A 17,823-nucleotide genomic window follows, 5' to 3' on the forward strand; every position below is an offset into this window, starting at 1 on the left:
AAAAAATCATCATAATGAAAAAGAAAAACAACTGAATTCTTGATCTTCCCTCATCTGAAACCTTATCCACCTAAACCCTCTTCCGCTCTTCCAGCCCCATCCTTCTCATTGCACAGGCCAAAGTTTTGAGGCCACGTTGGCTTATTTTCTCATACTCTACTCTAATCCATTAGAATACCATCATGGTAGTTTCCTTCAAAATATACCCAGAATCTGACCACTGCTCAGCATCTCCACTGCTGTGACATCTTCATCTCATACCTGATTTACCATAGGGGATTCTGCCTAGCTTTTTGTTTCTGCCCTTACCAGCCTACAGGCAGTTTTCAACACGGCATCGGGGGATCCTTTCGAAGCACAGTAGACTCTGTACCTCTTCTGCTCCAAACTCTTCCAGAGCTCAAAACTCATCAGCCCAAGAAAAACTCTAAAGTTTTTGCTATGACCTCCTCCAAGGCCCTCACGGTCAGCCTCCTCTACTATTTCTCCAGCTTCATTGCTTGCTAGGGCCATTCACTCAGTTTCAGCTCCCGAGCTTCCTCACTGATTCTAGAACCCACATGGCAACTCCCACCCTAGGGCCTTTAGCTCGCAGCTGCCCTCTGCCTGGAACAGTCTGCCTTTGGATACCTACCTAGTAAACTTTGCCCCTGTTTTGAGTCATTTCCCTGATGTCACCTCTTCAAGAGACTTACTCTGACTGCACCCTCCCTATACCTCCATTTCTCCCTTGCCCTGCTCTGCTTCTCTTCTGCTGTGTCCAAAACTATGGACAGGGACTTCCCTGGTGCTCTAGTTGTTAAGAATCTGCCTGCCAATGCAGGGGACACGGGTTCAATCCTTGGTCCGGGAAGATCCCACATGCCACAGAGGAACTAAGCCCTTGCACCATAATTACTGAGCCTGAGCTCTAGAGCCCAAGAGCCACAACTACTAAGCCCATATGCTGCAACTACTGAAGCCTATGTGCCCTAGAGCCTGTGCTCTGCAACAAGAGAAGACACCACAATGAGAAGCCCTTGTACCACAACAAGGAGTAGCCCCAGCTTGCCACAACTGGAGAAAGCCCGTGCGCAGCGACGAAGACCCAGCACAGCCATCCGCTCAGTTCAGTTCAGTTCAGTTGCTCAGTCGTGTCCGACTCTTTGCGACCCCATGAATCACAGCACGCCAGGCCTCCCTGTCCATCACCAACTCCCAGAGTTCACTCAGACTCACATCCATCGAGTCAGTGATGCCATCCAGCCATCTCATCCTCTGTTGTCCCCTTCTCCTCCTGCCCCCAGTCCCTCCCAGCATCACAGTCTTTTCCAATGAGTCAACTCTTCACATGAGGTGGCCAAAGTACTGGAGTTTCAGCTTTAGCATCATTCCTTCCAAAGAAATCCCAGGGCTGATCTCCTTCAGAATGGACTGGTTGGATCTCCTTGCAGTCCAAGGGACTCTCAAGAGTCTTCTCCAACACCACAGTTCAAAAGCATCAATTCTTCAGTGCTCAGCTTTCTTCACAGTCCAACTCTCAAATCCATATATGACCACTGGAAAAACCATAGCCTTGACTAGATGGACCTTTGTTGGCAAAGTAATGTCTCTGCTTTTCAATATGCTATCTAGATTGGTCATAACTTTTCTTCCAAGGAGTAAGCGTCTTTTAATTTCATGGCTGCAGTCACCATCTTCAGTGATTTTGGAGCCCAGAAAAATAAAGTCTGACACTGTTTCCACTGTTTCCCCATCTATTTCCCATGAAGTGATGGGACCAGATGCCATGATCTTCGTTTTCTGGATGTTGAGCTTTAAGCCAACTTTTTCACTCTCCTCTTTCACTTTCATCAAGAGGCTTTTTAGTTCCTCTTCACTTTCTGCCGTAAGGGTGATGTCATCTGCACATCTGAGGTTATTGATATTTCTCCCAGCAGTCTTGATTCCAGCTTGTGCTTCTTCCAGCCCAGCATTTCTCATGATGTACTCTGCATATAAGTTAAATAAGCAGGGTGACAATATACAGCCTTGACGTACTCTTTTTCCTATTTGGAACCAGTCTGTTGTTCCATGTTCAGTTCTAACTGTTGTTTCCTGACCTGCATACAGGTTTCTCAAGAGGCAGGTCAGGTGGTCTGGTATTCCCATCTCTTTCAGAATTTTCCACAGTTTATTGTGATCCACACAGTCAAAGGCTTTGGCATAGTCAATAAAGCAGAAGTAGATGTTTTTCTGGAACTCTCTTGCTTTTTTTGATGATCCAGCAGATGTTGGCAATTTGATCTCTGGTTCCTCTGCCTTTTCTAAAACCATAAATAAACAAATGCTGCTGCTGCTGAGTCGCTTCAGTCGTGTCCGACTCTGTGCGACCCCATAGACGGCAGCCCACCAGGCTCCCCCCATCCCTGGGATTCTCCAGGTAGGAACACTGGAGTGGGTTGCCATTTCCTTCTCCAGTGCATGAAAGTGAAAAGTGAAAGTAAGTAAAAGTAAAAAAGACTATTGGTATGCATCTAATTTACTTATTTGTTTCGTATGTGTATTTCTTTCCGCCCCGAGTGTAAGGTAGATCCACATGGGCAAGGCTGTCATCTGCTTTGTTCATTGCTGTCCTAAGCGCCTAGAATAACATCTGGCACATAGCATTGCTCAATCAGTATTGATTGGAAGAATGAATGCGGTCTAAAGAATGAGAAAGAATTAACAAGGAAAGTGTTTGAAGAGGACTGTGGAGGAGAATGTTTTAGGCAGCGAATCATCATGTATAAATGCCTTAACAAATTAAGACAGAAAAACAATATTTATACATAAAACAGATGGCATAAAACCAGCTGATAAAATTTAACACTCATTCACGATAAGGATACATTCTTTGCTTAACAAATTCTAAACAAACTCATGAACTTACTTCTAAACTTGATAAAAAGCTATCTACCAGAAACTTAGAGCAAATACCGTATATGACGATGGAGCATGAGGCACATTCCCGTGGCTCAGCTGTCTTTCTGACACATGGCAGGATCACACCTTCCTACTTTTCTGGAAGTTAGACTTGGCCACGGGGCTTGCCTTGAAATGCTAGTGGACAGAATATGGGTTACTTCAGGGCAGAGGCTTCCAAATCCAGTGTGCAATTCCTTCTGTCATAGCAATTGTGGAAGCGCACATCCATGGAGGAAAAGAGCCTCCATCAGCTTGAGGCTTTGAGAAAGAACAGTAAGGAATGCCTCCCTTACCCACGACTTGTGTTGAATATGAGGTGCAAGTGAGAAATAAATTTTGATTATGTTGAGCCACTAGATTTTGGAGCTGTTTGTTATTGCAGCAAACCTTGACCTTTTTTGAATGACACCCCCAATGCAGTCAGAAATGAATGAATACCTCTACTCGTCAATAGTTGACTGGAAATTACAACTAACACAGTAAGGAAGTAAAGACAAAGAAGAGGTTTAAGACTGGAAAGGAAGAAGCCATATTGCCATTATTTGTGATAATGTGATCACCCACCTTGAAAACCCAGAGCAACAACTGATGTGTTCACCAGATCAATATTTAAAATCAAGAGACCTTTTCTATATATCAACAACAGCAATTTGATGGGACTTCCCTGGTGGTCTAGTGTTTTAAGAATCTGACTGCCAATGCATGCGGGTTCAATCCCTGGTCTGGGAAGATCCCACATGCCAAGGAGCAACTAAGCTCCTGCACCACAACTACTGAACCCTCATGCCTAGATTCCCTGCTCTGCAATAAGAGAAGCCACTGCAATGGGAAACACCCTCATTGCCATGAAGAGTAGCCCCCTCTTGCTACAACTAAAGAAAGCCCATGAATAGCAATGAAGACCCAGTGCATCCAAAAATAAATAAAGAAATAAATTAAAAATTTTAAAGAGGTTTAAAAAATAGTAATTTGAAAATGTAATAGTAACTTTAAAATTTCATTCATCAGAGTAACAAAAACTAGAAAATACTTAGGAATAAGCTAATTAGAATTATATAAGACCTTCTGCAATGCGGGAGACCCAGGTTCAACCCCTGAATCTGGAAGTTCCCTTGAAGGAGGAAATGGCAACCCACTCCACTATTCTTGCCTGGAGAATCCCATAGACGGAGCATCTTGACCCACTATAGTCCATGAGGTCGCAAAGAGTCGGAGTCGACTGAATGATAACGCTTGAGGACACACTTGCACTTTCCTGGAGAAAATAATAAAATTGAAAGTCACCAAAAAGGGAAGAGATGTGTTGTATTGGGAAGATTCCCTGGAGAAGGAAATGGAAACCCACTTCAGTATTCTTGCCTGGAAAATCCCATGGACAGAGGAGCCTGGTGGGCTACAGTCCATGGGGTCGCAAAAAATCAGACACGACTGAGTGAGTAATGCTGGACAGCTGTTGTGTTCAATAATGGGATAACTATCATCATTAAAATGTCAATTCTCCTCCAAGTAATTGAAAACTTAAATGCAATCTCAAACAAGATACTAAAAAGACTCTCTGTAGAACTTGATAGGATGCTTCTAAAATCCATGTTTCTTCATTTCCTTAACAAAAACTTAGGGAGGGCCTACTTCGGGCCTAACCTTGTTCTAAGTACTGAGGATACAGTGGTAAATAAAACAAAACAAAACAAAAAAAGGCTTCCTGGAGTTCTTATTCTAATGCAGAAAAAAACAGTAGTAAACACACAGACATAGATACCTAATATCTCATGATGATTTTATGCAGTATATATAAATGTTACATTCAGATCAGATCAGTCGCTCAGTTGTGTCTGACTCTTTGCGACCCCATGAATCGCAGCACGCCAGGCCTCCCTGTCCATCACCAACTCCCAGAGTTCACTCAGACTCACATCCATCGAGTCAGTGATGCCATCCAGCCATCTCATCCTCTGTTGTCCCCTTCTCCTCCTGCCCCCAATCCCTCCCAGCATCACAGTCTTTTCCAATGAATCAACTCTTCGCATGAGGTGGCCAAAGTACTGGAGTTTCAGCTTTAGCATCATTCCCTCCAAAGAAATCCCAGGGCTGATCTCCTTCAGAATGGACTGGTTGGATCTCCTTGCAGTCCAAGGGACTCTCAAGAGTCTTCTCCAACACCACAGTTCAAAAGCATCAGTTCTTTGGTGCTCAGCCTTCTTCACAGTCCAACTCTCGCATCCATACATGACCACAGGAAAAACCATAGCCTGGACTAGACGGACCTTTGTTGGCAAAGTAATGTCTCTGCTTTTCAATATGCTATCTAGGTTGGTCATAACTTTCCTTCCAAGGAGTAAGCGTCTTTTAATTTCATGGCTGCAGTCACCATCTGTAGTGATTTTGGAGCCCAGAAATGTTACATTAGCCCCCTAAAAAAAAGACAAATGATGGGAGTTTGGATCCACTTTACCAGATCTAAAGACTTACTATAAAGCTGCAGTTTTAAAAACAGGTGGCTACTGAGACCGTGTGCCACAACTACTGAAGACCACAAGTCCTAGACAGAGCCTGTGCTCCACAAGAGAAGCTACCACAATGAAAAGCCTGTGCTGCAACAAAGAGTAGCCCTCCACCCCTGCTCATTGCAAATAGAGAAAGGGTTCAGCAACAAAGACCCGTGTGGCCAAAAATAAATAAATAAATTTCAAAAAAGCAGTTGGCGTCAGTGCACATAAAAACTGTGTTGGCTAAAAAGTTCCTTTGGTTTTTAAGCTTAAAAACAAAAAGACACATTTTTCATTTCCACCGAGAATGTTATTGAACAACATATTCACCGTTTTGTTCCACTACTTCCTGCCATTTTCCAGGCAACGTCACAATTTCATCTCAAAACCGATTCTTTTTGGGCAAAGAACCATTCCAGGTGACTTTTAGTTTTCCAGAGAATTGAAATTTTCCATTTAAGAGAATTTTGTAAAGACTGAAAAATAATGGAAATCTGAAGGTGCAATGTCTGGTGAATATGGTCGATGAATCAGAACTCCCCAGACAAGCTGTGACAGTTTTTGCCTGGTCATCAAAGAAACAGGGTCCTGTGTTACCCTGATGGAAGATTACGTGTTTTCTGTTAACTAATTCTGCATGCTTTTTGTTCAAGTGCTGCTTTCAGTTGGTCTAATTGGGAGAAATACTTGTTGGAATGAATTGTTTGGTTTTCCGGAAGGAGCTCATAATAGAGGACTCCCTTCCAATCCCACCATAAACATAACATCACCTTTGGATGAAGACCAGCCTTTGATGTGGTTGGTGGTGGTTCATTTCACTTGACTCTTCTTTTCTAAATTATTCTACAGTATCCACTTTTCATCTCCAGTCACAGTTTGTTTTAAAAATGGAAGTTTTTGTTATGTTTAAGTGGAGAATTGCTTGTGGAAATATGGTCAAGAAGGTTTTTTCCGCTTAACTTGTGTGGAACCCAAACTTCCATGCAATTAACATACCAAGCTGGTGCAGATGGTTTACAAGGCTTGATTCGGATATTTTGAGTGTGTTGGTTATCTTGCGTGGTATAACACTGATCATTCTCAATGAATGTCTAGGTTTGATTGCTATCAACTTCAACTGGTCTACCTGACAGTTGAGCATCATTCAGTGAGACATAATCAGCACAAAACTTTGCAAACCATTTTTGACTCTGATCAGTCACAGTACCTTCTTCATATGCTGCACAAACTTTTCTTTTTTTCTTTGCATTTTAATTGCATTTTTACCTTTCTTATGATAATAAAGCATATGCTGAAATGTTCCTTCTTTTTCCATCTTCACTATTAAAATGGCTACACAAAAATTCACCAATTTTGATAAGTTTTTTTTAAAAACACATGGGGATATAACAGCTGTCACAATACAATCCAACAAAATCGTTCTGAACGAAAGTAAAGACAAGTATGTGCTACAAGAGGCTGCTTATGGAAAAAAATGTTTTTGGTCAACCAGTTCTGTAAGAAAAGACTAGAGCCCAGAAAAAAAAAAATTGATAAAAGCACTTCATGCATCTGAGGGGAATTTGACTTAGGATAAAGAAGGCATTTTGAACCAGTAGGGTAAGGACAACTCTTCATGAGAGGTGTCAGGACAATTGACTTAAGAAAAAAAATCGATCCCTTCCTCACAATGTATACAAAAATAAATTCATGTTTAAAATTCTAAATTAAAAAAAGAGAACAACCTCACAATTTATAAGAATTAAAGAATATCAGCAAGATCTTCAGGTAGAAAATACCTTTAAATATTCTTGGTGGAGAGGGATATATAAATTAATGCATTTTGGAGGGTGATTTATCAGAACTATTTAAGTGGAAATACAATTAACCTAAATTATCTATAACCTATCAATTCTACTTCCAGATATTTAAGGAAAAAAAAACACCAGCCCAGATTCATAAGGATATATGTGGATATTCATTGCAGCATTGCCTGCAATATTAAAAAAATTGGGAAAAATTCCAAATTTCATGTATTGTGGAATGTCAGTGTAGACTAGAATTAATAAAATGAGGTATATTTATATACTGATTTGTTATTATTCGGCATTTTAAAAGAATGAACTAGGACTAAATCTATATGTACAAACATGCAAGATCTCAAAAATGTTTTGTTGAGTAAAAACAGTCAGTTCCTAAAAGCTACCCACAATTTGATGCCATTTATATTTATATTTTTAAAGTACACACCAAGACAATACTAAATGCTATCCATATTTTGCAGACTGTTAGGATTCTCCAGAGAAACATAATCAATAGGGTGGATAGACGGTAGATAGATAGATACTCTTACTGTAAGACATTGACTCATGCAATTATGGAGGCAATTATCCCATGATCTGCTGCTCTGTCTGCATGCTGTAGACCTAGAAAAGCCTGGCACAGTTCCAGTCTGAGTCTGAAGACCTGAGAACCAGGCGCAATGATGGTCTAAGTCTCAGATCAGTGTCCCAGCTCAGTCAGGCAGAGAGAGTAAATTCTCCCCCTTCCACTTTATTGTTCTATTCAGGCCCTCAGTAGATTGAATGATGCTCATCCGCTTTGAGGGCTTCCCAGGTGCTCAGGGGTAAAGAACCCACCTACCAATGCTGGAGACGCAGGAGACGGAAGACATTAATTCAATCCCTGGATCAGGAAGATCCCTTGGAAGAGGAAATGGCAACCCACTCCGGTATTCTTGCCTGGAGAATCCCCTGGACAGAGGAGCCTGGTGGCCTACAGTCCACAGGGTTGCAAAGAGTTGGATACGACTGAGCGACTGAGCATGCACACGTGCATCCATGTTGGGAAAGGCCATCTGCTTTACTTAGTCTACCAATTCAAATGCTAATCTCATCCAGAAACCCTCTCACAGACAGATCCAGACATAGTGTTTAACCAAATATCTGGGTGTTCCATGACCCAGTCAAGTTGACACATAAAATTAACTATCATCGACAGTAATAGCTAACATCTATCCAGCACTTACTACGAGCTTGGCACTATCCCAATTATTTAACAAGGAACACCTTATGTGAATCCTAATCCTACACTATTAGTTACTATTATTAATCCTTACTTTACAGATGATAGAACTAAGGTTAAGTAACTTGCTTAATCTTACCCACTTAGGAAGGAGGAGCACTGGGAATCAAATCTAAGCAGTTTGGCTCCAGAACCAAGCTCTGGACCCTTATGCTGATCATATTAAACTTCTAACAGTGGAGTATCCAGGGAGTGGGGGAGGCAGGGACCGAGACTTGGGAGAGGAGATGGTCAGTGGGCAAATAAAGCTCTACAATACCTGTAATGCTCTATGTTTTTAAAGGGCAAAGTAAACTGGTATATTATTTGTGATAATAAATTAATTTTAAATATAGGTATTTAAAATGATATTAACTGTTATATTGGGTGGGCCAAAAATTTTTCTCTTACCAATGCAATACATGAAATTAAAGAATTACTTTTTGGAACATGGTGATTCACAGGACTTCCTTGGTGCTTTCCAATGTACGGGGATGTAGGTTCAATTTCTGATCAAGGAACTAGCATCCTACATGCCACAGGGCAACTGAGCCTGTGCACCACAGCTAGAGAGAAGCCTGCGTGCTGCAACAAAGACCCAATGCAGCCAAATAAATAATCAAATATTTCTAAAAGAAGAATATAGTGGTTAATGCTAGTAGGCGGTGCTCCATAAGCCTCTAATGGTGGGCTTGACCCAGTTTGATGGGGAGTGGTGTTTGGGAAACTTTCCCGAGGAAGTGTCTTTGAGCTGAGCGGTGGATGATGTGTATGTGTTAGTCAGCAAGGGAGTAGGGTGTGGGCAGGGGGAGGGGAAGGAGGGCATAGATTTCCTGGCAGAGGAAACAGCATGAGCAAGAGCCCTGAGGCGGTCACCACACACCCCCGGAACTAAGACAAGCTTGAAGTAAGGCTGCAGAGGTAGGCAGGCATCCAATCTCATGGAGGCTGGTAGGCTGAGGAAGGGCCTGGGAATTTAATTCTCAGAATAGTGTGTGCTGTTGGGTAAGGTGAAAACTGGACGCTGATGGCACCACCGAAATCCCTAGAGTCATTTTTGCAGGGCTGTGTCCCAGTAGTGGGTAGAAACGCCAAGAAAGAGGCTGAAGATGTAGTGCTGTTGGGGTCACTAAGTCACGTCTGAGTCTTGCGACCCTATGGACCAGCCAGGCTCCTCCATCCATGGGACTGTCCAGACAAGAATACTGGAGTGGGTTGACCTCGACAACTCTCAAAACATGTGGGTCTGAAGGATGATGCTGGGATAGAGAGGCACCTGGAGGGTGAACAGGCCATTGAAGGCTGAGGTTAACTAGGGCTGGCTGTCGTTATCTTTATGATGAGAAAGATTTACACCCAAAGACACATCCACAAGAATGTTCACCATAGCACGGTTTATTACAACAACGAAAAGAACTTAAATATCCAACAACAGTTCAATTAATTGAATAATGGAGTATCTAAGTGATGCAAAGCAAACAGTAGTATACTCAGACTCTTGTTTCAGACAGTGAGTGGTCACATCTTCCTCTAAAGCAATTCAGTGCTTAAAAAATCATTTCGTAGAAGAATATCTATTGTTGTGGGGGAACATATAAAGTTCTATAGCATATTAAGTTTAAGAAGCCAGTTATAACATAATAAGTATATTATGATCTCATTTTGGTATCGGGACGTCTCCTCCATCTCTACCTTTCTCCCCATCTTCATGCCTGGTGGGGTGAGAGGAGGGGGTCTTTTGACATAATGCACCATGGCAAAAATTATGCCAAGGGAAGTGATCCACTTTATCAAACGAGAGATCTATTTGTCTTGTGGATGCTCCATGTAGGTTCAGAATGGAGCTGGGATGTTGTGGAGAGGGCAGAGGGGTAAGAAGGAAGGTCCTTCTGGCCCCAGCTTAGGCCAACTTTATACCAAAGCTGGAAAAAAAAAGGTATTGTTCATTCTCTAGACTTTGGAGGAATATGTGATAGGTTATAAGAAAGATTTGGAGCTGGGGGGTAGTTTTAAAGGAAACTGTGACCACTCACTACCTGAAGCAAAAGTCTTTGAGTCCACTGCTTGCTGTGGACAGCAACAGAGAGCTGTTCTTGCAAGGCAGTCTCTGAGCAAGGCAGAGGGGTCATCTCACACAGACTTTGGGAAAGGGAGGCGTGCAGCATTGGGTCAGCTTTCAGTGAGTTTAGGAATGGTTGACCCTCTAGAAGCACGGTCAATGGAGTAGGCTGCTGATACCTGGTTGTTCTCAGAAGGGTGGGCTATTACTGGTTCAGCATGAGATTCCAGGTTACTGAAGCAAGTGCTCACAGAAGTGAGGTTTATCCCTGGTGTTAAGAGTTCAATTCAGTTCAGTCCCTCAGCTGTGTCCGCCTCTTTGCGACCCCATGGACTGCAGCATACCAGGCCTCCCTGTCCATCACCAACTCCCAGAGCTTGCTCAAACTCAGGTCCATCAAGTCGGTAATGCCATCGGTGTTGAGTCACTTGCTACCTAACAATTTATCTTTGTGTGTGTGTGTGTGGCTTTGCTGCCGAGGCTTGTGAGACCTTAGTCCCCTGACCAGGGATCCAACCCAGGTCCCTGGCAGTAAGAGCATTGAGCCTTAACCACTGGACTGCCAGGGATTCCCAGCAATTCATCCCTTCCTAAGAGGATGGGAAAGATTATTTCCTTAGGGAAGAAGGACTGAGACGGCAGGACAATCTACAAGTACGTGAAGATGAATGGTCTCAGTGAAATAGCCCAGGTGGGGCCTTTGTGCTGGAGCTAATCCCGATTAGCCAGGACTGGTTTCTAAAGAAGGATCCCAAAGACACCCAGAGTTTCCTGGATTTGGACTCAGGACATGGTTGTGAGGGAAGAGTCCTACCCGCTCCTTACCTCCCCCAGTCTGGTGAGAGGGTGTATTTCACGTTGATGGTGGGGGCGGTGGGGAGTAGCCCCTGGGCACCCCCCACCCTCAGGCTCTGCCTGGGCCCTCCTCCCTCCTGAGTGATGCCCTCCACGACCCCGCAGGGCCGGCCCCCCAGTCCACAAGCAGATCAGAGCCTGCGAGGCCTCGGCCTCTGCCTTACCCTGCGTGGCAGCCGCAGCCAGCTGTCAGGCCCCTCTGACCCTCCAGAGACTCTGGGGCTGGAATTCCCTGGGCAGACTTCTCACCCTCTCAGTACTTCCTTCCAGCTTTTCTGGCAAATGAGAAGACTTCACAGGCTTCAGAAAGAGGGCTGTGGCAGAGACAGCTTTGAGAGGGATCAAGAGCTCAAGGAGGGGAGGATATCACCATTACAGTCTAAACCTCAGGCCCCGCTGGGGGCGTCAGACGATCACATGTCTGTAAACAACCAGCGCTGCTGGCCTGCGTTACCGAGTGGCCCGCATGGTGACTCACGGGGGTCCCCGGCTGACGGCTGGGTGGGTGGGACAGGGGCCTTAGAGGGGAGAGAAGGGGAGACTTCCAGATAGGGGTCGGGAGTGGGGTGGGGGTGGGGGGGGTCTCTCCTATTCTGAGCCCAGTGAGAACAGGGGGCTGGACCTTCTGCCTGTCATCCAGGTGACACTCTCTCGAGTGAGAGAAATGGAGGTGGTGGGGGCGGGGGCGCCCAGCTCTGTGGGGAAGCCCTCACCCTCCTCCCTGCCTGGTGGTTTCTATGGTAACAAAGTTACCTCAGGAACTAGAAACACACCATCTTGTTTGCCTGGAGCACCATGGCCTGTGAGGTGGGGCCCACAGACAGCTAGCAGGGACCAGGTTCTCATCTGCCTCAGTCACAGCCAATGTTGGGTGGGCGGTGAGGGGCCGGGAGGGGAGCTCCAGGCTCCCCTCAGGAAAGGAGAGGTTCAGCTTTCTCTAGAAAAACAGCTGCTGGGCTCCGGTGCTGACAGAATCATCTTTCCACACCACGGCCCTGTCCTGTCACCGCCCTGTCTGGAGCCTTGGTTTCCCACCAGAGTGTGCGGAGGGGCCTGTTCTGTGGGCCCACCTCATAAATGTCTGGCCTGTTTCTCAGATTTGGAGCAGACACTGTTCGCTTCCCCGCCTCCTCTCCTCTGTGCTCCATCCTGAGACGAGATGATATGGTGAGGGGTAGAGAGCACAGGTTCTGGATTCGGATCTGGATTCAAATCCATTCCAGTCGCTGGTCAGTCATGAAATTCTGGCTCACTTAACTTCCATAGCTTTGGACACACGTGGTCCTCAGCTTTTGGGCTTCCCTGGTGGCTCAGAGGGTAAAGAATCTGTTTGCAATGCAGGACATCCAGTTTGATCCTTGGGTCTCAGCTTCTTCATTTGCAAGATAAGGAGACAGAAATGGATTATTTCTAAGTTTTCTTTCAACCTTGAATGCCAAGATCATGCCACACTAATGCTCAAAGCATTTCAGTGCCTCCCACTGCTTTGCAAAGTCCTAATTCCCTAGGATGGAGTCTGGGGTCCAGCCCACCTTCCCCTTCCTGCCTTTTCCATCTGCTGGTACCTTAGGCATCACATCAGCTACACTGAACCACTTGAAAACCCCTGGCTTTTCTACCCTGGATCTTTGTTAATGGGTTTTCTCCAACCTGTTAATGGGTTCCCCAGCCATCTCCCCACACTCAATCTGGCCTATTCCTCAATGTCACTGCCTTTGCGAAGCTGACCCTGATTTTCCCCATGTGTAAATTGGTAGCACTCCATCTGCATTTGCTGAATCTACATGAACTTTTCCCCTTCTATTGTGATCATCTGTGCATATCTGATTCCTTTGACTCTCTTTTTAGGGTCAGGGAAAATGTCTTAGCTATCTCTGTATGTGTGTGTATGCATGCGCTAAGTCGCTTCAGTTGTGTCCGACTCTTTGTAAATCAATGCACTGTAGCCTGCCAGGCTCCTCTGTCCATGGATTTTCCAGGCAAGAATACTGGAGTGGGTTGCCATGCCTTCCTGCAAGTGATCTTCCCAATCCAGGGATCAAACCTGCGTCTCTTACGTCTCCTGCATTGGTGGGGAGTTCTTTACCACTCGTGCCACCTGGGAAGCCCTAGCCCTATATACCTAGATATAGATCTAGATCTAGATATAGATATATAGGGCCAGGGCTTCTATATATATCTATATATCTATATCTATATATATAGAAGCCCTGGCCCTATATATATAGGGCTCTGCTTCGTCCTGAGAACATTAGGGCTGGACATCCCTGGTGGTCCAGTGTTTAAGAATCTGCCTGCCAATGCAGGGGACATAGGTTAGGTCCCTGGTCCGGGAAGATTCCACATGTGCTAGGGCAACAAGCCTGTGTGCCACAACTACCGAAGCTCATATGCATACAGCCTGTGTTCTGCAACAACAGAAGCCGCTGCAGCGAGAGCCCTGCCCACTGCAGCTAGGGAGTAGCCCCTGCCCACTGCAACTAGGGAGTAGCCCCTGCCCACTGCAACTAGGGAGTAGCCCCTGCCCACTGCAACTAGGGAGTAGCCCCTGCCCACTGCAACTAGGGAGTAGCTCCTGCCCACTGCAACTAGGGAGTAGCTCCTGCCCACTGCAACTAGAAGAAGCAATGAAGACCCAGTGCAGCCAAACATAAATAAGTAAATAAATAAATTTTAAAGAAAAGAGCACTAGCATCTTCGGGAATTCCCTGGCAGGACAGTGGTCAGGACTCTGTGCTTCCACTGCCAGGGGCTCAGTTTCAATTCCTGGTAGGGGAACTGTGATGCCACAAGCCACAGAGCTAAGAAACCAAAGCAAAACAAAAAATTAGGACCTTCAACATTAGCAAAGTAGTGTAGCAGCATTTCCCAAGTCACTTCCTTCATACCCCATACTTCTTATCATAAGCTCCAAACAGAACACCAAGCTCCTTCTCTAGCTCTGACCCTGGTGTCTTTTATTTCCCTCTCCCATTGTGCCTTCTCTGTCTTGGTTCTCAGGTAGACAACTTAGCCTTTCTAACTAAGACCTCTCTCTTTATCCTTCTTTCTTCCAGAATGGGGTTTTCTTCAGTAAGTGGGAAACTGGAAAGACTGTGAGGAGATACCCCACATCCAAGGGCAAAGGAGAAGCCCCAGCAAGAGGAACAGTCAGCTCACTTTGGGAAATAATATAGTATCCATCTTTTCTGGCTTCGTTATGTTGATTTTATAGCCATATATAACAAGAGATTATGTCTTCTTGCCAATGGGAAGAAGAAAACAACAGTGAAGAAGAAGAAAATTTTTGAATAAACACGTCATGAAAGAAGATATAAAATCTGAGGCTCTGGAAGATGGCCAGTGCATGACAGGAGTGAGCCTCAACCCCTGAATGACACCATGAAGCACAGCTGTCTCTCCCAATTTCCTCACCTTGGGTGAGACAGAAATGAAGAGGTGTTTCTGAAGCTGGATATTTCCCTTTCCCCCCATCAAAGTACAATTTAAGGAGACATCCCATGTTCAAGGGCAGAGAAGCCCCAGCAAGATAGTAGGTGCTGAAGCGACAGCTGTTTGGTGCTGGAGTGACTTTGAGGAGATACCCCATGTCCAAGGGCAAAGGAGAAGCCCCAGCAAGACGGTCGGAGGGGTGAAATCACATTTAGAATCAAACCCCATACCTGCCACAGATGCTCAGAGGGCTGAAACATACCTTGTGCACACCAGGATCCAGAGACCCCACAAAGACTGAGACAGAACTGTGTCTGAGTGTCTCCTGAGGAGGTACGGGTCAAGAGTGGACTGCTGCAGGGGCAGGGGCTCTGGTGCAGTAGACCTGGGTATAGCATAAGCCCTCTTGGAGGAGGTCGCCATTAACCACTATAGAGCCACCAGAACTTACACAGGACTGGGAAACAGACTCTGTGAGGACACAAGCAGAACCTTGTGCACACCAGAACCCAGGGGAAAGGAGCTGTGACCCCACAAGAGATTGAGCCAGACTTGCCTGTGAGTGTTCAGGAGGCTCTGGCAGAGGCATGGGTTGATGGTGGCCTGCTGCAGGGTTGGGGGCACTGAGTGTAGCAGTGCCTGCATGGGACCGTTTGAAGGAGGTCACCATTATCTTCATTACCTCCACCATAGTTAGCTGCTGCTGCTAAGTCGCTTCAGTCGTATCCGAATCTGTGCGACCCCATAGACGTCAGCCCACCAGACTTCCCCGCCCCTGGGATTCTCCAGGCAAGAACACTGGAGTGGGTTGCCATTTCCTTCTCCAATGCATGAAAGTGAAAATTGAAAGTGAAGTCGCTCAGTCGTGCCAGACTCTTAGCGACCCCATGGACTGCAGTCCACCAGTCTCCTCTGTCCATGGATTTTCCAGGCAAGAGTACTGGAGTGGGGTGCCATTGCCTCCCTCAAATAACAGGAAAGGAACACAGCCCAGCCCTTTGATAGAAAATTGGATTAAAGATTTACTGACCATGGCCCCGCCCATCAGAACAAGACCCAGTGTCCCCCTCAGTCAGTCTCTCCCATCAGGAAGCTTCCATAAGCCTCTTATCCTTCTCCTTCAGAGGGCAGACAGACTGAAAACCACAGTCACAGGAAACTGACCAATCTGATCATATGGACCACAGCCTTGTTTAACTCAATGAAACTATGAGCCATGCCGTGTAGGGCCACCCAAGACAGATGGGACAAGGTGGAGAGTTCTGACAAAATGTGGTCCACTGGAGAAGGGAATGGCAAACCACTTCAGTATTCTTGCCTTGAGACCCCATGAGTGGTATGAAAAGGCAAAAAGATAGGACACTGAAAGATGAACTCCCCAGATCAGTAGGTGCCCGAATTGCTACTGGAGATCAGTGGAGAACTAACTCCCAAAAGAATGAAGAGATGGAGCCAAAGCAAAAACAACACCAAGTTGTGGATGTGACTAGTGATGGAAGTAAAGTCCGATGCTGTAAAGAGCAATATTGCATGGGAACCTGGAATGTTAGCTCCACGAATCAAGGCAAATTGGAAGTGGTCAAACAGGAGATGGCAAGAGTGAACATCAACATTTTAGGAATCAGTGAACTAAAATGGACTGGAATGGGTGAATTTAACTCAGATGACCATTATATCTACTACTGTGGGCAAGAATCCCTTAGAAGAAATGGAGTAGCCACTTCTCCAAAAGAGTCAACAAAAGAATCCAAAATGCAGTACTTGGATGCAATCTCAAAAACAACAGAATGATCTCTCTTCATTTCCAAGGCAAACCATTCAATATCACAGTAATCCAAGTCTATGCCCTGACCAATAATGCTGAAGAAGCTGAAGTTGAACAGTTTTATGAAGACCTACAAGACCTTCTAGAACTAACACCCCCAAAAGATGTCCTTTTCATTATAGGGGACTGGGATGCCAAAGTAGGAAGTCAAGAAATACTTGGAGTAATGGGCAAATTTGGCCTTGGAGTACAGAATGAAGCAGGGCAAAGGCTAACAGAGTTTTACCAAGAGAATGCACTGTTCATGGCAAACACCCTCTTCCAATAACATAAGAGAAGACTCTACACATGGACATCACCAGATGGTCAATACTGAAATCAGATTGATTATATTCTTTGCAGCCAAAGGTAGAGAAGCTCTATACAGTCAGCAAAAAAAAGACTGGGAGCTGACTGTGGCTCAGATCACGAACTCCTTATTGTCAAATTCAGACTTAAATTGAAGAAAGTAGGGAAAACCACTAGACCATTAAGGTATGACCTAAATCAAATCCCTTGTGGCTATACAATGGAAGTGAGAAATAGGTTCAAGGGATTAGATCTGACAGACAGAGTGCCTGGAGTAACTATGGACAGAGGTTCATGACATTGTTCAGGAGACAGGGATCGAGACCATCTCCAAGAAAATGAAATGCAAAAAGGCAAAATGGCTGTCTGAGGAGGCCTTACAAACAGCTATGAAAAGAAGAGAAGCAAAAAGCAAAGGAGAAAAGGAAAGATATACCCATCTGAATGCAAGTTCCAAAGAATAGCAAGGAGAGATAAGAAAGTCTTCCTCAGTGATCAATGCAAAGAAATAGAGGAAAACAAAAGAATGGGAAAGACTAGTGATTTCTCCAAGAAAATTAGAGATACCAAGGGAAATTTTCATGCGAAGATAGGCTCAATAAAGGACAGAAATGGTGTGGACCTAACAGAAGCAGAAGATATTAAGAAGAGGTGGCAAGAATACACAGAAGAACTATACAAAAAAGATCTTCATGACCCAGATAATCATGATGGTGTGATCACTCACCTAGAGCCAGACATCCTGAAATGAGAAGTCAAGTGGGCTTTAGGAAGCATCACTGTGAACAAAGCTAGTGGAGGTGATGGAATTCCAGTTGAGCTATTTCAAATCCTAAAAGATGATGCTGTGAAAGTGCTGCACTCAATATGCTAGCAAATTTGGAAAACTCAGCAGTGGCCACAGGACTGGA

This window comes from Bubalus kerabau, chromosome 10 (genome assembly GCF_029407905.1).
Source record: "Bubalus kerabau isolate K-KA32 ecotype Philippines breed swamp buffalo chromosome 10, PCC_UOA_SB_1v2, whole genome shotgun sequence".
Taxonomy (NCBI): domain Eukaryota; kingdom Metazoa; phylum Chordata; class Mammalia; order Artiodactyla; family Bovidae; genus Bubalus; species Bubalus kerabau.